At 39.4% G+C, this 19,928-nt stretch overlaps 1 pseudogene across 1 annotated transcript in view; it reads left to right on the forward strand.

Annotated features, from left to right (window-relative positions):
- Positions 1–19,928, forward strand: part of LOC307057539 (coiled-coil domain-containing protein 150-like) — a 197,461-nt pseudogene that overhangs the window by 163,483 nt on the left and 14,050 nt on the right. Inside the window, exons 20-26 of the transcript in view lie at positions 458–551; positions 1,347–1,516; positions 2,436–2,562; positions 9,753–9,947; positions 10,389–10,457; positions 10,548–10,709; positions 11,435–11,521. The product of the transcript in view is annotated as a coiled-coil domain-containing protein 150-like (transcript). The remainder of the gene's footprint in view (positions 1–457; positions 552–1,346; positions 1,517–2,435; positions 2,563–9,752; positions 9,948–10,388; positions 10,458–10,547; positions 10,710–11,434; positions 11,522–19,928) is intronic.

The following is a 19,928-nucleotide window of genomic DNA, read 5'->3' on the forward strand; positions in this document are numbered from 1 at the left end:
TTTACATATTATGAATCTGTATTACCTCTGAACTTAAAAAAAAGTCAAGGGGATGGTATTAAAAATTGTTTACTATTCACAATAAAATTCTGGGTAAAAAGCAGAAATCTCAACAGCAAGCCAGTCCATACAGAGGTGATATATTTTTGTACTAGTAATATATATATAGTATAAAGTTACCAGCCCATAAGTTAGTCATTAACATGTACTGATACTTTAATATATAAAGCCAAATTGAATCATAAATGGGACAAGTTTTTAATCCATAGGAAAATTAGTTTCTTAACCTGAAGCTGAGGCTACTAATTGTCACCTGCCAACTCTCAGATATTCTGAGCATCTGTAGCCCACTACATATGCCATTTGGGCTTCCTGGAAGGTGCCCTGTAACTCCCAGTGGTATCACTCCTAGATGGTACTTTTCTGTGGTCACTCTCCCTGTGCCCTTCATTTACAGGGCTCTAAATCAACAGCGGGTACAGAAGCTGGAAGCAGAAGTGGACCAGAGGCGGTCCAGAATCCTTGTCATGGATGCCCAGCACAACAGTAAGGTAGAAGCCAGGTTTTTATAGATGATAACGTTGATATTTTTTATTTTATTGGCATATTGCTAATTTGGAAAAATGGAGTAAAACAATCGGGTAAATTTCCTTTCCATTCAAGTCTGAGTTTTGAACAGTGACATATTTCCAAATGGGAAATGGGTCTGTGATCTTATAGTGAACCATTTATTGGCAAACCAGGACCATAAATATGCCTAACTCTCTTTGTCTTATATGGTCTGCATTCTTTTCATGTATTAATGCATAAGTGAACTTAAAGGGCTTAGAAAACAACATTACTTTAGTCAGAAGTAGCGAGAGTGATCCCACTTAATAAGGAGGCATACTCACATGTTTATAGGTGTATACACACATAAATATGTATCGACACGTATGCACACATATAAAATAGAGATATTTCCTATAAAAAGCTTTTTCTAGAAGGATATACAAGGGACAGTTGCCAGTTCTTATCTCTCTAGGCAGTGAGACCAGAGGGTCATAGGATCAGGAAGGGGAGTTCAACTGGTTTAAAACCTTAGAAATTAGGATAAATAAGTTGGCTCTATTTTCCAAAACTCTCTAGTGACCAGTGGAGCATACCCTTCCCATCACCTTCTAAGAGTCTCCTAAGGACTGTCTGTAATAAGTTCTCACATATATATATTCCAGGCATCTGGAGTCTTTGGTTCTCTTTCCAAATAATTATTGTTTCAAAGTTTAAAGAGTGAATATACAGTGTTATGGACTTCTTGTATCTGTTACAGTGGAATTATAAACAATCTTCTTCCTTCTCTCTTTCAGATGGAGGCTCTACAAAAAGCTCTAGATGTAGCTAGAGAAGAAAACAGGAGACTGGCTATGAGCCTGGAGCAAGCTCTCCAGACAAATCATCAGCTGCAAACAAAGCTTGATCCTGTTCAAGAGAAATTGGAAAGCAAAGAACTTGAGCTACGGAATTTGGAAACCTTCATGTAAGGGCAGTATAGTCACAGTGGAATTAGGCAAGAGCCTCTGGGAGAGAAAGTTTGGCTAATTCACATAAACCAGTTAAACCCTTTTTCCCTACTTTGAGCTAGTACTCCCAGCAGAGCCATGTGAAGGAAGCAGGCATAGTTGAGCAGAGCAGATATTAGCTGGCTGGGGTACGCTCCTTTTCAGCTCTTCCCTCATATAGTGTCGGTCTTCTTCTGTACATGAAGGTTTAAACCAAGTTGGAAGGGATACTTACATGTTTCTGCCAAACCTTTTCTATCAGAAGCTTATGTGTCCTTTAAAAGCATGATTTGGAAAAGTAGAAACAGAAGGATGGATGGGAATAACCCGTCCAGGAGTGGGATAATGCCATTTAAGCAGCTGCTAAACCATTCATTGTTTTCAACTTTTTCCCTGAGATTAGTGAGGTCAAACCCATCAAGTTCAGGTCAACCCACTAAAGTTTATTTGTTAAACTTTATCTAGGCAAATAGGATTTAGATATTAATAACATCCCATGAAAATTTATACCCAAGGGAAATGCATTGTGCACGTGGATCTTTATTCCTTTCATGTAGTGGACATACTGATATAGCAGACAAGTATAAGCTAAAGCAAAGAAGGTAGTTTTCATATTTGTAATCTGTACAAATTTTATATTCTGGTGAAATGTTGCTGGCTCAAGACTACTCAGTATTGGTTAAAACAAGAGTATGTGTTTCACTCTTTTGGGTGGATCTCTTTATATTGAATAACTTTTTGTTTTTTAATGCTGTAGGTAAATGCTTATTTCTTCTTCTGCTAATGAGTTCCAGATCAGTGATTTTTTACCCGGTGACTGATCTGCTTCTCATTGGTAAATGACGCCTACTAAGATGTTTTCTAAAGGTGATTTATCATGTCTCTTTTTCAAAACAGAGAACAGATGAGTGAAGAATCCAAAATAGAAGCAGAATTGCATGCTGAACGCATAGATGCTCTAAGGAAGCAGTTTCAAATTGAGAGAGAAACTGCAAAGAAAGCAGCACAACGGGAAGTGACTGAGGTATGGAGGCAAGTGACAAAAGCCTCCCTCTAGGTGAATGCCTTTGAAGAGGAGAACCAGCTACAGGATTTCCGAGAATGGCTACAGTTGTTCTTTGGTTCTTCTAATCCCCATTTTGCCAGCAAGCCAGATACATCTCTATGCTGTTTGTAAATTAACACAGAAAAAGTTTCTGATATAGTTATCTGCCCAATGAAGGAATGCCTTGATGACAGCCTTCCCATTGGAGAATAATAACTGAGTGGGAAGGAGGAGACCGCCATCTGCTAGACAGATGGCAAATCACCTGTCTCCTCAATTCACTTAACTAGCATCCATCATGCACCTACCTCCTCCTAAGAGGCACAAGTAAAAACAGCAGAAGATGTGGTCCGTGCTAAATTACCCCTTATTTAATTGTCATCTCCACTCTTTACATGAGACAACTAGGAAGACATCAGAAGATGTTTCCTGGATAGCTAGAAGCTGTGTACAATTTTAAAGGAATTCAAAAGTAAGGGAAAGTTTGTTTTAGGCTGGTTGGGTGATCGAAGAAGAGGGGAAGCTTGACGAAATTCTACAGGGTTGAGACTGGCAGAGCTGACAGGGCTGTGACACTCTATGTAAGAGGATGAACAAAGCTTAGTTACAGAAATAAATAGGACATGTGAGCAAAGAAAAAGGATTTGCCTCTCTTGATCAGAGCAGAGACTTTAGGAAATTTCTGAGAAAAGGGGGTTAGCTTAGATGAGACCAGCTGGTAGATGGCCTTGACTACCAGAATGTTGGATGGAAAGTATTAGGTAAAAGGAGAGCACTGTAGGTTTCTGAGAAGGCTGTGAGCACAATGTTAGGTCAGTTAGTCTGTTAGCAGTGGAGAGTAGGTAAGAATGAAGAGAAACTGGAAACATGGAGGCTAAGGGGAACTACAGCAGTTACTCTGGGCTTCAGATGATTAGAGCCAAGCAAAGTGTTTCTGTTGAAAATAGAGAACAATCAAATCAAAAATCCATTTTAATTAATAGAAAAATCAGACACTAAATGTATCATAAGCAAAGGGGAGGGAGTAATTAAAATAATTCGAAGACTTGGTTGGGGTGGCCAGTCTGTATTTTGCCAAATTTAGCGTATTTAGCAATTGCACTTGACAGCGCACAGTCACAAAATCAGATTCAACCGTTTATAGGATGCTTTGTAAATTGAAAAAGCACTGTATAAGTGTTAAAAATATTATAGAAATAATTTCTGTGGGAAACAAAAATGGGCACTGAAATTAAAAGTACCTTTATTCAGAGAGAGTTGTTCAGAATATTTAAAGGTTTAAATCCTTTTAACAGGGATCAGTAAAGATGGTGAACTTGTGCAGGAGAGACCAAGGAACAGTATGAGTGTGATGTCTTGAGCAGTTAGTGGCAGGGGTGGGTTCAGGATACACTGTTTAAGATTCCCAGCGCTGCCTCTTATTAGCAATGTGTAAATTTACTATCTGTGCAGAAGACTTCACTTCTGAGTCTCAGTTTCCTCAATCAAAATGGAAATCATCACAACTGCTTTCCAGGGTGGTTTTGAGGGTTAGTTTTTAGGGCTTACCCAGTTTTGACAAAGCTGTGATTGAGGTAATGGTGGAATATCTAACAGAAATTTAGTTGGGTGACAATAAAAGAGTAACACTGTAGTGTGAGGTTAGGATCTGAGGGAATGAGCTAGTATAAAGAGAAAAGGTAACACATAATTTTGACTTTTTTCTTTCACATGTTAAATACTTACCAGCCACAGAGTATACCACCCTCCTATCATCTCCCTTCTCAGCTGCCGACTCTTCTTCCTACAAATCCAGTGGTACTCATTTAAGGGCATATGGGGAAGAGGGGGAACTCTGTAAAATGATTTAAGTAATGTTAAAAGATAAATTGAGGAATAATAAAATTAAGAGTTTATTTGAACAAAAGTCAATTTGAGTCAGGCAGTATGCAATCAATTGCAATAGAAAGGCGCTCTGAGGAGTTGTATAAAATGAAAGACTTTTATAGGCAGAGGGGAGCAGGAACAAGGAAGTTATACTAGGCAAAAAAGTAGATTAGTTACTAGTAGCAGAGTTACTTCCTTTAAGGGATGGCAGGGGTCTGTCAGGCAGATTACTCACCTAATGCTGATCAGGCCATTCCTGATTGACTGGTTTAAGAGTCCTTTTCTGGGAGAGCCAAAACTGTAATTAAGTCTCAGTTTGGTGACATAAGGTTTAGCATAAGTGACTTCATTGTGGGTCTGTTGTCTTGTTTTGAATAGTAATCACTATGTTATTTTTCCACTAGACAAGTTTATTAAAATTTCTAAACATAAAGCAATATTCATAAGAAGTATAAACTACTATGTAAATAAGCTACAAGGATATATTGTACAGCACAGGGAATATAGCAAGTATTTTATAATAACTGGAGTATAATCTATAAAAATTTTTAATCACTATGTCCTACACCTAAATCTAATATAATATCATAAATCAACTATACCTCAATAGAAAAAAAAGCAAGATTATGAAAATACATGCAAGGATAGTCAATAACTGACAGGTGTATTTACATACACTCCATATAATTTATTTTCACTTCTCCATACATGAGGTTACAAGTGACAGAAAGAGATCAGCTTAAGCTTTAAAAAGAAAAAAAAAACCTTTAAAGCACAGCAATGAGCACTGAGCAATTAGTGTGTGCCAGGCTCTATATTGCTTTTCTACCTCCTCTTGTTTAACTGTTACATGAATCCTATGAAGTAGGCTATTCTCATACTTTTCCAATGATGAACTTTTAGCTTAGGGAAGTTAATTATCTGAAATTACTTGACTAGTGTGTGGTGAAGCTGAGATTTTAACTTCTGTCTGATTCCAAAGCCATGCTCTTAGAAAGCAAATGACGAACATACATTTACATTATCTGTTGTAAGAAAAATTGTGTTCTTTAGTGTTAAACATTATGAAAATCACTGAGAGTGTTTCTCCACAAATCTACTTCTTATTATTGCCTCACTTACCCTCCTTTTTAAAATATCTATTTATTTGGCTGTGCCAGGTCTTAGTTGCAGCACACAGGATCTTTAGTTGTGGCACACAGGATCTAGTTCCCTGACCAGGGATCAAACCCGGCCCCCATGCATTGGGAGCACACAGTCTTAGCCACTGGACCACCAGGGAAGTCCCATCACTTAACCTCCTTTTTAAAAGAAAGGTCCAAAGAGAACAAAATATAGGGACACAGCTAAACATAAGCTTCTCTTACTGTATGGAAGGTTAAAATGTTCTAATTTTCCCTTTGTATCCCACAGCTGAAGAAAGCCCTTGATGAAAGCAACTTCAGAGAAGTGGAAGTATCCCAGACCAACCGGGAGCTGTGGCAGACACTTACAGAGTTGAGAAAGGTACTGAACGGCAGCAAGGAGAAAATAAAGGATCAAAAGGCCCAAATTAAGTTCCACTTATCAGCTAAGGCGAATAATGCTCAGAACATAGAGAGGAAGAAGGTTGTATGAGAAACCCTAACTCTCCTCTCCTCCTTATTATCTGATGAGGATCCAGGCAGGAAGTGATGTCTGGGGAATATGGTTTCAGAGCCCCACCACCACCATGTGTTCTCTGGGAATTACAGCTACACCTGGGAAGTGGGCAGGTTGCCTGGGGGGAGGTGGGGGGAGACTCTTTGTCCCGCGGAGATACTGCTGCATCCGTGTTTGGTTTCTCATTAGCTGCCAGTGTCACATTCTGGCTCCCCAGCTGTCTCTTCCACAGTGATTGTACAAGACTTTGCTCTTTCGGGGTCAGGGGGCTGGATGGGAAGGAGAGCCCAGCAGGAACTGGTAACAGTGGATCTCATGTGGGATTCTTTCTGTCAGCCTATAGGCAAAAAGAGCAAGCCAGTTTTTCCACTGACCATCTTTCTATGTTATTTCCACATTTACATTCACCAAATAGAAACAGAATTGAGGCAAAAGGAGCTAATTAAGGATCAGTATCAGAAACAAGGCTATGAACGGGTAGATGATTTCCACACACTGTTTACCATTCACATGAAATCCCAAACTTGGACAGGTTCAGCAACCGTCTCCCTCTTTGTGCCTTACCAGTCACTGAGTATCCAGAAATGTGTATCTGAAATGACTAACCTACAGCAGGAGATGCAGCTGTTGGCCAAGAGCCAACATGATCTGTCAGCTCAGAAGAAACAGCAGGAGCTGCAACTCGAGGCAGAGCAGAAGAGGAGGTGGGAGCTGGAGCATCGGTGCCAGGTAAAAGGGTTCCTAAGATTCATCTCAGAGATTACCAGCAAAGGCCATGTGCAAAACCCAGCATGAGGGCACCTGGCTTTTCTAGGCTCTATAGAAGAAGACAAACTTACAAGTCGTTCACCTTAGCTAAGTCCTTAGAACCTTATTTAGGAATGAAGCCTGGAGCTTTGACTATGGCACCTCGTCTTCATGTTCAACGTAATAAAAATGATACTCATTTTTGAAGAACGGCTAAAGCTCACATATGCAAAGTACTAGTTACTAAGTAAGACTTGTGAACTTCATAGTCTTTCAGGAACTTTACACCCCTTGGTTCTTCCCCATAGCTCAGATACATCTGTTGCCGTTACAGGACTTTTATCTACTCCCAAACTAATGAAAAGCACATTTTATTACTAAAAAGGGATTTCAAGAGACCATCAAGCTCTTGCCTTCCAACAGAGATTGTCTGCTATGAAAAGTATTCTCCAGTTCTGGAAAGAGATGTTAATCATCTTTTCTCAGGAGAATCTGTAAATCAAAATCTATAATCATATACACAAATGTATACTGTAGGTTAAACTGAAAATAATAGTTTTTATCCTATAGTCTGGTAGCACCTGGAGTTAGAAAGTACCCCATCATACTTTCATAATTTGGTGGCTCATTTATTACAATATTGAAGCTTTTTCTTCCATATATAGTACATTGGGAGTTTGTCAAAAATCTCTGTATCACGTTTTCAGGAATTGGAAGAAACATTTAGACACCTGAAGAAATGTAAAGAGGCAACAGAGGATAAACTGAAAGAAGCTAGTGTGGAATCAGAACAGGTAAGGCAGACCCACGGACATGAAGACTTAGACAAGCTTCCTCAGACACGATGACCCTGAAACACAAGTGCGTATAATATCCTTCAGTAACACAGTTGTCAGGAGTGCATAAGGCAAGAACCAATACCTTAGTATAGCTTCCGTTATAAAGAATAGTTTTAGATTAAGATTCTGTGTCTTGATGAGACATCATAGAATGCTAAAAGATTGATTGACATTGACTAATATTAACTTGGTCATCCAAGCCCCTGAAATTCCAGAAATCCCTGGAATTGGGATTGACATATCTACACTAATATGTATAAAATAGATAACCAATAAGAACCTGCTGTATAATAAATAAATAAAATTCAAAAAAGAAGAGATACTTAAGCTAAAGGTATCACAGTGACCTTGCTGCCAGTTTATCCCTTTTGTAGCCATTAAGTTACATGATAATATGACTGCCAGAATGGTATATTAAAAGGAATATGGGGGGCGGGGTGAAGACTGTGCACTAGGATGATGCGGAATTCGCGTCTGCTCACAACGAGGGCACCTGGGGGACCACGGACACCTAAGGGGACGGGAGGAACCCCCAGAGACCAGGTAGGACCTGGGGTGTGTGGGGGAGTGAAGGAGGAGGAGAGCTGCCGTCTCTTCTTCCTACAAATCCAGTGGTACTCATTTAAGGGCATATGAGGAAGAGGGGGAACTCTGTAAAATGATTTAAGTAATGTTAAAAGATAAATTCAGGAATAATAAAATTAAGAGTTTATTTGAACAAAAGTCAATTTGAATCAGACAGTATGCAATCGATTGCAATAGAAAGGCGCTCTGAGGATTTGTATAAAATGAAAGACTTTTATAGGCAGAGGGGAGCAGGAACAAGGAAGTTATACTAGGCAAAAAGGTAGATTAGTTACTAGTAGCAGAGTTACTTCCTTTAAGGGACGGCAGGGGTCTGTCAGGCAGATTACTCACCTAATGCTGATCAGGCCATTCCTGATTGACTGGTTTAAGAGTCCTTTTCTGGGGGAGCCAAGACTGTAATTAAGTCTCAGTTTGGTGACATAAGGTTTAGCATAAGTGACTTCATTGTGGGTCTGTTGTCTTGTTTTGAATAGTAATCACTATGTTATTTTTCCACTAGACAAGTTTATTAAAATTTCTAAACATAAAGCAATATTCATAAGAAGTATAAACTACTATGTAAATAAGCTACAAGGATATATTGTACAGCACAGGGAATATAGCAAGTATTTTATAATAACTGGAGTATGATCTATAAAAATTTTTAATCACTATGTCCTACACCTAATACTAATATAATATCATAAATCAACTATACCTCAATAGACAAAATCAATATTATAAAAATATATGCAAGGATAGTCAATAACTGACAGGTGTATTTACAAAACTCCATATAATTCATTTTCACTTCTCCATATATGAAGTCACGAGCTTAAGTTTTTAAAAAAAAAAAAAAACCCTTAAAGCACAGCAATGAGCACTGAGCAATTAGTGTGTGCCAGGCTCTATATTCCTTCTCTGCCTCCTCTTGTTTAACTGTTACATGAATCCTATGAAGTAGGCTATTCTCATACTTTTCCAATGATGAACCTGAAGCTTAGGGAAGTTAATTATCTGAAATTACTTGACTAGTGTGTGGTGAAGCTGAGATTTTAACTTCTGTCTGATTCCAAAGCCATGCTCTTAGAAAGCAAATAACGAACATACATTTACATTATCTGTTGTAAGAAAAAGTGTGTTCTTTAGTGTTAAAAATTATGAAAATCACTGAGAGTGTTTCTCCACAAATCTACTTCTTATTATTGCCTCACTTACCCTCCTTTTTAAAATATCTATTTATTTGGCTGTGCCAGGTCTTAGTTGCAGCACACAGGATCTTTAGTTGTGGCACACAGGATCTAGTTCCCTGACCAGGGATCAAACCCGGCCCTCATGCATTGGGAGCACAGAGTCTTAGCCACTGGACCACCAGGGAAGTCCCATCACTTAACCTCCTTTTTAAAAGAAAGGTCCAAAGAGAACAAAATATAGGGACACAGCTAAACATAAGCTTCTCTTACTGAATGGAAGGTTAAAATGTTCTAATTTTCCCTTTGTATCCCACAGCTGAAGAAAGCCCTTGATGAAAGCAACTTCAGAGAAGTGGAAGTATCCCAGACCAACCGGGAGCTGTGGCAGACACTTACAGAGTTGAGAAAGGTACTGAACGGCAGCAAGGAGAAAATAAAGGATCAAAAGGCCCAAATTAAGTTCCACTTATCAGCTAAGGCGAATAATGCTCAGAACATAGAGAGGAGGAAGGTTGTATGAGAAACCCTAACTCTCCTCTCCTGCTTAGTATCTGATGAGGATCCAGCCAGGAAGTGATGTCTGGGGAAGATGGTTTCAGAGCCCCACCACCACCATGTGTTCTCTGGGAATTACAGCTACACCTGGGAAGTGGGCAGGTTGCCTGGGGGGAGGTGGGGGGAGACTCTTTGTCCCGCGGAGATACTGCTGCATCCGTGTTTGGTTTCTCATTAGCTGCCAGTGTCACATTCTGGCTCCCCAGCTGTCTCTTCCACAGTGATTGTACAAGACTTTGCTCTTTCGGGGTCAGGGGGCTGGATGGGAAGGAGAGCCCAGCAGGAACTGATAACAGTGGATCTCATGTGGGATTCTTTCTGTCAGCCTATAGGCAAAAAGAGCAAGCCAGTTTTTCCACTGATCATCTTTCTATGTTATTTCCACATTTACTTTCAGCAAATAGAAACAGAATTGAGCCAAATGGAGTTAATTAAGGATCAGTATCAGAAAAAAAGCTATGAACAGGTAGATGATTTCCACACACTGTTTACCATTCACATGAAATCCCAAACTTGGACAGGTTCACCAACCGTCTCCCTCTTTGTGCCCTACCAGTCACTGAGTATCCAGAAATGTGTATCTGAAATGACTAACCTACAGCAGGAGATGCAGCTGTTGGCGAAGAGCCAAAATGATCTGTCAGCTCAGAAGAAACAGCAGGAGCTGCAACTCGAGGCAGAGCAGAAGAGGAGGTGGGAGCTGGAGCATCGGTGCCAGGTAAAAGGGTTCCTAAGATTCATCTCGGAGATTACCAGCAAAGGCCATGTGCAAAACCCAGCATGAGGGCACCTGGCTTTTCTAGGCTTTATAGAAGAAGACAAACTTACAAGTCGTTCATCTTAGCTAAGTCCTTAGAATCATATTTAGGAATGAAGCCTGGAGCTTTGACTATGGCACCTCGTCTTCATGTTCAACTTAATAAAAATGATACTCATTTTTGAAGAACGGCTAAAGCTCACATATGCAAAGTACTAGTTACTAAGTAAGACTTGTGAACTTCATAGTCTTTCAGGAACTTTACACCCCTTGGTTCTTCCCCATAGCTCAGATACATCTGTTGCCGTTACAGGACTTTTATCTACTCCCAAACTAATGAAAAGCACATTTTATTACTAAAAAGGGATTTCAAGAGACCATCAAGCTCTTGCCTTCCAACAGAGATTGTCTGCTATGAAAAGTATTCTCCAGTTCTGGAAAGAGATGTTAATCATCTTTTCTCAGGAGAATCTGTAAATCAAAATCTATAATCATATACACAAATGTATACTGTAGGTTAAACTGAAAATAATAGTTTTTATCCTATAGTCTGGTAGCACCTGGAGTTAGAAAGTACCCCATCATACTTTCATAATTTGGTGGCTCATTTATTACAATATTGAAGCTTTTTCTTCCATATATAGTACATTGGGAGTTTGTCAAAAATCTCTGTATCACGTTTTCAGGAATTGGAAGAAACAGTTAGACACCTGAAGAAATGTAAAGAGGCAACAGAGGATAAACTGAAAGAAGCTAGTGTGGAATCAGAACAGGTAAGGCAGACCCACGGACATGAAGACTTAGACAAGCTTCCTCAGACACGATGACCCTGAAACACAAGTGCGTATAATATCCTTCAGTAACACAGTTGTCAGGAGTGCAAAAGGCAAGAACCAATACCTTAGTATAGCTTCCGTTATAAAGAATAGTTTTAGATTAAGATTCTGTGTCTTGATGAGACATCATAGAATGCTAAAAGATTGATTGACATTGACTAATATTAACTTGGTCGTCCAAGCCCCTGAAATTCCAGAAATCCCTGGAATTGGGATTGACATATCTACACTAATATGTATAAAATAGATAACCAATAAGAACCTGCTGTATAATAAATAAATAAAATTCAAAAAAGAAGAGATTCTTAAGCTAAAGGTATCACAGTGACCTTGCTGCCAGTTTATCCCTTTTGTAGCCATTAAGTTACATGATAATATGACTGTCAGAATGGTATATTAAAAGGAATATGGGGGGGCGGGGTGAAGACGGTGCACTAGGAGGATGCGGAATTCGCGTCTCCTCACAACGAGGGCACCTGGGGGACCACGGACACCTAAGGGGACAGGAGGAACCCCCAGAGACCAGGTAGGACCTGGGGCGTGTGGGGGAGTGAAGGGGGAGGAGAGCTGCCGTCTCTTCTTCCTACAAATCCAGTGGTACTCATTTAAGGGCATATGAGGAAGAAGGGGAACTCTGCAAAATGATTTACGTAATGTTAAAAGATAAATTGAGGAATAATAAAATTAAGAGTTTATTTGAACAAAAGTCAATTTGAGTCAGGCAGTATGCAATCGATTGCAATAGAAAGGCGCTCTGAGGAGTTGTATAAAATGAAAGACTTTTATAGGCAGAGGGGAGCAGGAACAAGGAAGTTATACTAGGCAAAAAAGTAGATTAGTTACTAGTAGCAGAGTTACTTCCTTTAAGGGATGGCAGGGGTCTGTCAGGCAGATTACTCACCTAATGCTGATCAGGCCATTCCTGATTGACTGGTTTAAGAGTCCTTTTCTGGGAGAGCCAAAACTGTAATTAAGTCTCAGTTTGGTGACATAAGGTTTAGCATAAGTGACTTCATTGTGGGCCTGTTGTCTTGTCTTGAATAGTAATCACTATGTTATTTTTCAACTAGACAAGTTTATTAAAATTTCTAAACATAAAGCAATATTCATAAGAAGTATAAACTACTATGTAAATAAGCTACAAGGACATATTGTACAGCACAAGGAATATAGCCAGTATTTTATAATAACTGGAGTATAATCTATAAAAATTTTTAATCACTATGTCCTACACCTAAATCTAATATAATATCATAAATCAACTATACCTCAATAGAAAAAAAAGCAAGAATATAAAAATACATGCAAGGATAGTCAATAACTGACAGGTGTATTTACATAAACTCCATATAATTTATTTTCACTTCTCCATACATGAGGTCACGACCTTAATTTTTTTAAAAAAAAAACCCTTAAAGCACAGCAATGCGCACTGAGCAATTAGTGTGTGCCAGGCTCTATATTCCTTTTCTGCCTCCTCTTGTTTAACTGTTACATGAATCCTATGAAGTAGGCTATTCTCATACTTTTCCAATGATGAACTTTTAGCTTAGGGAAGTTAATTATCTGAAATTACTTGACTAGTGTGTGGTGAAGCTGAGATTTTAACTTCTGTCTGATTCCAAAGCCATGCTCTTAGAAAGCAAATGACGAACATACATTTACATTATCTGTTGTAAGAAAAATTGTGTTCTTTAGTGTTAAAAATTATGAAAATCACTGAGAGTGTTTCTCCACAAATCTACTTCTTATTATTGCCTCACTTACCCTCCTTTTTAAAATATCTATTTATTTGGCTGTGCCAGGTCTTAGTTGCAGCACACAGGATCTTTAGTTGTGGCACACAGGATCTAGTTCCCTGACCAGGGATCAAACCCGGCCCCCATGCATTGGGAGCACAGAGTCTTAGCCACTGGACCACCAGGGAAGTCCCATCACTTAACCTCCTTTTTAAAAGAAAGGTCCAAAGAGAACAAAATATAGGGACACAGCTAAACATAAGCTTCTCTTACTGTATGGAAGGTTAAAATGTTCTAATTTTCCCTTTGTATCCCACAGCTGAAGAAAGCCCTTGATGAAAGCAACTTCAGAGAAGTGGAAGTATCCCAGACCATCCGGGAGCTGTGGCAGACAGTTACAGAGTTGAGAAAGGTACTGAACGGCAGCAAGGAGAAAATAAAGGATCAAAAGGCCCAAATTAAGTTCCACTTATCAGCTAAGGCGAATAATGCTCAGAACATAGAGAGGAAGAAGGTTGTATGAGAAACCCTAACTCTCCTCTCCCCCTTAGTATCTGATGAGGATCCAGGCAGGGAGTGGTGTCTGGGGAATGTGGTTTCAGAGCCCCACCACCACCATGTGTTCTCTGGGAATTAGAGCTACACCTGGGAAGTGGGCAGGTTGCCTGGGGGGAGGTGGGGGGAGACTCTTTGTCCCGCGGAGATACTGCTGCATCCGTGTTTGGTTTCTCATTAGCTGCCAGTGTCACATTCTGGCTCCCCAGCTGTCTCTTCCACAGTGATTGTACACGACTTTGCTCTTTCGGGGTCAGGGGGCTGGATGGGATGGAGAGCCCAGCAGGAACTGGTAACAGTGGATCTCATGTGGGATTCTTTCTGTCAGCCTATAGGCAAAAAGAGCAAGCCAGTTTTTCCACTGACCATCTTTCTATGTTATTTCCACATTTACATTCAGCAAATAGAAACAGAATTGAGGCAAATGGAGCTAATTCTGGATCAGTATCAGAAAAAAGGCTATGAACGGGTAGATGATTTCCACACACTCTGTTTACTATTCACATGAAATCCCAAACTTGGACAGGTTCACCAACCGTCTCCCTCTTTGTGCCCTACCAGTCACTGAATATCCAGAAATGTGTATCTGAAATAACTAACCTACAGCAGGAGATGCAGCTGTTGGCCAAGAGCCAACATGATCTGTCAGCTCAGAAGAAACAGCAGGAGCTGCAACTCGAGGCAGAGCAGAAGAGGAGGTGGGAGCTGGAGCATCGGTGCCAGGTAAAAGGGTTCCTAAGATTCATCTCAGAGATTACCAGCAAAGGCCATGTGCAAAACCCAGCATGAGGGCACCTGGCTTTTCTAGGCTCTATAGAAGAAGACAAACTTACAAGTCGTTCATCTTAGCTAAGTCCTTAGAATCATATTTAGGAATGAAGCCTGGAGCTTTGACTATGGCACCTCGTCTTCATGTTCAACTTAATAAAAATGATACTCATTTTTGAAGAACGGCTAAAGCTCACATATGCAAAGTACTAGTTACTAAGTAAGACTTGTGAACTTCATAGTCTTTCAGGAACTTTACACCCCTTGGTTCTTCCCCATAGCTCAGATACATCTGTTGCCGTTACAGGACTTTTATCTACTCCCAAACTAATGAAAAGCACATTTTATTGCTAAAAAGGGATTTCAAGAGACCATCAAGCTCTTGCCTTCCAACAGAGATTGTCTGCTATGAAAAGTATTCTCCAGTTCTGGAAAGAGATGTTAATCATCTTTTCTCAGGAGAATCTGTAAATCAAAATCTATAATCATATACACAAATGTATACTGTAGGTTAAACTGAAAATAATAGTTTTTATCCTATAGTCTGGTAGCACCTGGAGTTAGAAAGTACCCCATCATACTTTCATAATTTGGTGGCTCATTTATTACAATATTGAAGCTTTTTCTTCCATATATAGTTCATTGGGAGTTTGTCAAAAATCTCTGTATCACGTTTTCAGGAATTGGAAGAAACAGTTAGACACCTGAAGAAATGTAAAGAGGCAACAGAGGATAAACTGAAAGAAGCTAGTGTGGAATCAGAACAGGTAAGGCAGACCCACGGACATGAAGACTTAGACAAGCTTCCTCAGACACGATGACCCTGAAACACAAGTGCATATAATATCCTTCAGTAACACAGTTGTCAGGAGTGCAAAAGGCAAGAACCAATACCTTAGTATAGCTTCCGTTATAAAGAATAGTTTTAGATTAAGATTCTGTGTCTTGATGAGACATCATAGAATGCTAAAAGATTGATTGACATTGACTAATATTAACTTGGTCGTCCAAGCCCCTGAAATTCCAGAAATCCCTGGAATTGGGATTGACATATCTACACTAATATGTATAAAATAGATAACCAATAAGAACCTGCTGTATAATAAATAAATAAAATTCAAAAAAGAAGAGATTCTTAAGCTAAAGGTATCACAGTGACCTTGCTGCCAGTTTATCCCTTTTGTAGCCATTAAGTTACATGATAATATGACTGTCAGAATGGTATATTAAAAGGAATATGGGGGGCGGGGTGAAGACGGTGCACTAGGAGGACGTGGAATTCGCGTCTCCTCACAACGAGGGCACCTGGGGGACCACGGACACCTAAGGGGACGGGAGGAACCCCCAGAGACCAGGTAGGACCTGGGGTGTGTGGGGGGAGTGAAGGGGGAGGAGAGCTGCCGTCTCTTCTTCCTACAAATCCAGTGGTACTCATTTAAGGGCATATGAGGAAGAGGGGGAACTCTGCAAAATGATTTACGTAATGTTAAAAGATAAATTGAGGAATAATAAAATTAAGAGTTTATTTGAACAAAAGTCAATTTGAGTCAGGCAGTATGCAATCGATTGCAATAGAAAGGCGCTCTGAGGAGTTGTATAAAATGAAAGACTTTTATAGGCAGAGGGGAGCAGGAACAAGGAAGTTATACTAGGCAAAAAGGTAGATTAGGTACTAGTAGCAGAGTTACTTCCTTTAAGGGATGGCAGGGGTCTGTCAGGCAGATTACTCACCTAATGCTGATCAGGCCATTCCTGATTGACTGGTTTAAGAGTCCTTTTCTGGGAGAGCCAAAACTGTAATTAAGTCTCAGTTTGGTGACATAAGGTTTAGCACAAGTGACTTCATTTTGGGCCTGTTGTCTTGTTTTGAATAGTAATCACTATGTTATTTTTCCACTAGACAAGTTTATTAAAATTTCTAAACATAAAGCAATATTCATAAGAAGTATAAACTATTATGTAAATAACCTACAAGGATATATTGTACAGCACAGGGAATATAGCCAGTATTTTATAATAACTGGAGTATAATCTATAAAAATTTTTAATCACTATGTCATACACCAAAATCTAATATAATATCATAAATCAACTATACGTCAATAGAAAAAAAGCAAGATTATAAAAATACATGCAAGGATAGTCAATAACTGACAGGTGTATTTACATAAACTCCATATAATTTGTTTTCACTTCTCTATACATGAGGTCACAAGTGACAGAAAGAGACGAGCTTAAGCTTTTTTGTAAAAAACAAAAAACAAACAAAAAAAAACACCTTTAAAGCACAGCAATGCGCACTGAGCAATTAGTGTGTGCCAGGCTCTATATTCCTTCTCTGCCTCCTCTTGTTTAACTGTTACATGAATCCTATGAAGTAGGCTCTTCTCATACTTTTCCAGTGATGAGCCTTTAGCTTAGAGAAGTTAATTATCTGAAATTACTTGACTAGTGTGTGGTGAAGCTGAGATTTTAACTTCTGTCTGATTCTAAAGCAATGCTCTTAGAAAGCAAATGGCGAACATACATTTACATTATCTGTTGTAAGAAAAATTGTGTTCTTTAGTGTTAAAAATTATGAAAATCACTGAGAGTGTTTCTCCACAAATCTACTTTTTATTATTGCCTCACTTACCATCGTTTTTTAAATATCTATTTATTTGGCTGTGCCAGGTCTTAGTTGCAGCACACAGGATCTTTAGTTGTGGCACACAGGATCTAGTTTCCTGACCAGGGATCAAACCCGGCCCCCATGCATTGGGAGGACAGAGTCTTAGCCACTGGACCACCATGGAAGTCCCATCACTTAACCTTCTTTTTAAAAGAAAGGCCCAAAGAGAACAAAATATAGGGACACAGCTAAACATAAGCTTCTCGTACTGAATAGAAGGTTAAAATGTTCTAATTTTCCCTTTGTATCCCACAGCTGAAGAAAGCCCTTGATGAAAGCAACTTCAGAGAAGTGGAAGTATCCCGGACCAACCGGGAGCTGCGGCAGAAACTCACAGAGTTGGAAAAGGTACTGAACTGCAGCAAGGAGAAAATAAAGGATCAAAAGGCCCAAATTAAGTTCCACTTATCAGCTAAGGCGAATAATGCTCAGAACATAGAGAGGAGGAAGGTTGTATGAGAAACCCTAACTCTCCTCTCCTCCTTAGTATCTGATGAGGATCCAGGCAGGCAGTGGTGTCTGGGGAAGAAGGTTTCAGAGCCCCACCACCACCATGTGTTCTCTGGGAATTACAGCTACACCTGGGAAGTGGGCAGGTTGCCTGGGGGGAGGTGGGGGGAGACTCTTTGTCCCGCGGAGATACTGCTGCATCCGTGTTTGGTTTCTCATTAGCTGCCAGTGTCACATTCTGGCTCCCCAGCTGCCTCTTCCACAGTGATTGTACAAGACTTTGCTCTTGCCTTCCAACAGAGATTGTCTGCTATGAAAAGTATTCCCCAGTTCTGGAAAGAGATGTTAATCATCTTTTCTCAGGAGAATCTGTAAATCAAAATCTATAATCATATACACAAATGTATACTGTAGGTTAAACTGAAAATAATAGTTTTTATCCTATAGTCTGGTAGCACCTGGAGTTAGAAAGTACCCCATCATACTTTCATAATTTGGTGGCTCATTTATTACAATATTGAAGCTTTTTCTTCCATATATAGTACATTGGGAGTTTGTCAAAAATCTCTGTATCACGTTTTCAGGAATTGGAAGAAACAGTTAGACACCTGAAGAAATGTAAAGAGGCAACAGAGCATAAACTGAAAGAAGCTAGTGTGGAATCAGAACAGGTAAGGCAGACCCACGGACATGAAGACTTAGACAAGCTTCCTCAGACACGATGACCCTGAAACACAAGTGCGTGTAATATCCTTCAGTAACACAGTTGTCAGGAGTGCATAAGGCAAGAACCAATACCTTAGTATAGCCTCCGTTATAAAGAATAGTTTTAGATTAAGATTCTGTCTTGATGAGACATCATAGAATGCTAAAAGATTGATTGACATTGACTAATATTAACTTGGTCGTCCAAGCCCCTGAAATTCCAGAAATCCCTGGAATTGGGATTGACATATCTACACTAATATGTATAAAATAGATAACCAATAAGAACCCGCTGTATAATAAACAAATAAAATTCAAAAAATAAGAGATTCTTAAGCTAAAGGTATCACAGTGACATTGCTGCCAGTTTATCCCTTTTGTAGCCATTAAGTTACATGATAATATGACTGCCAGAATGGTATATTAAAAGGAATATGGGGGGCGGGGTGAAGACGGTGCACTAGGAGGATGCGGAATTCGCATCTCCTCACAACGAGGGCACCTGGGGGACCACGGACACCTATGGGGACGGGAGGAAGCCCCAGAGACCAGGTAGGACCTGGGGCATGTGGGGGAGTGAAGGGGGAGGAGAGCTGCCGTCTCTTCTTCCTACAAATCCAGTGGTACTCAGTTAAGGGCATATGAGGAAGAGGGGGAACTCTGCAAAATGATTTACGTAATGTTAAAAGATAAATTGAGGAATAATAAAATTAAGAGTTTATTTGAACAAAAGTCAATTTGAATCAGGCAGTATGCAATCGATTGCAATAGAAAGGCGCTCTGAGGATTTGTATAAAATGAAAGACTTTTATAGGCAGAGGGGAGCAGGAACAAGGAAGTTATACTAGGCAAAAAGGTAGATTAGTTACTAGTAGCAGAGTTACTTCCTTTAAGGGATGGCAGGGGTCTGTCAGGCAGATTACTCACCTAATGCTGATCAGGCCATTCCTGATTGACTGGTTTAAGAGTCCTTTTCTGGGGGAGCCAAGACTGTAATTAAGTCTCAGTTTGGTGACATAAGGTTTAGCATAAGTGACTTCATTGTGGGTCTGTTGTCTTGTTTTGAATAGTAATCACTATGTTATTTTTCCACTAGACAAGTTTATTAAAATTTCTAAACATAAAGCAATATTCATAAGAAGTATAAACTACTATGTAAATAAGCTACAAGGATATATTGTACAGCACAGGGAATATAGCCAGTATTTTATAATAACTGGAGTATAATCTATAAAAATTTTTGATCACTATGTCATACACCTAAAATTAATATAATATCATACATCAACTATACCTCAATAGAAAAAAAGAAACATTATAAAAATACATGCAAGAATAGTCAATAACTGACAGGTGTATTTACATAAACTCCATATAATTTATGTTTACTTCTCCATACGTGAGGTCACAAGTGACAGAAAGAGACGAGCTTAAGCTTTTTAAAAAAAGAAAAAAA

The sequence above is a fragment of the Hyperoodon ampullatus genome (genome assembly GCF_949752795.1).
Source record: "Hyperoodon ampullatus genome assembly, chromosome: 8".
Lineage (NCBI taxonomy): Eukaryota > Metazoa > Chordata > Mammalia > Artiodactyla > Ziphiidae > Hyperoodon > Hyperoodon ampullatus.